The sequence below is a fragment of the Penaeus monodon genome, chromosome 17 (genome assembly GCF_015228065.2).
Source record: "Penaeus monodon isolate SGIC_2016 chromosome 17, NSTDA_Pmon_1, whole genome shotgun sequence".
In the NCBI taxonomy this organism is placed as follows: domain Eukaryota; kingdom Metazoa; phylum Arthropoda; class Malacostraca; order Decapoda; family Penaeidae; genus Penaeus; species Penaeus monodon.
In genome coordinates, this window is record NC_051402.1 from 28,597,936 (window position 1) to 28,598,582 (window position 647).

The following is a 647-nucleotide window of genomic DNA, read 5'->3' on the forward strand; positions in this document are numbered from 1 at the left end:
GTAAACAAACAGACGAACCGATACGATCTTACGCGCCATCTATCCACACGCGCAGACTACACTCGCTTGCATTCCTGTCTTTCGTACATAGTCATTGCTGCGCATTTTCACCTGAGCAGTGAGATCAGCGCACAGCAGCAATTAGATAAACAAAACCTTTTTCCCTTGCACAAAACATACACCGGTTTAACTTTCCTCTCGTGCATATTAAATGTTAGTATTTACAATGTTATTGTAGCGCTTAATTGAGAATTTGTATATCTGACTGCGCAGCCGCACAGGGGCACCCTTGTCTGTTTCGGCAGCGCATACGAGGGGAAACTCTAGCATTTCACTGTCTACACTATGATGGGCATGCTCCCATAAATTGCGTTCATATCATCAAAGTTGTCCTGTGGTGTGAAGCCATTCAAGTATAAAAACTGATCACTGCTCGATACTCTATTGATTCCATTGGCACACTTTCCACACCTTCACTGCTGTTAGAAAAATTCTATGAGTTAAGGAAAATCAAAACATGACCTATAGATGTACATCGTTATGCATGTGAAATTTCAGCTGCCTAGGAAAAGCTGAGTGGGTCAGGGAAAATCTTTAATGAGCGCCCCTCGTATGTGTGTGTGTGTGTTTGTGTGGGTGTGTGTTGT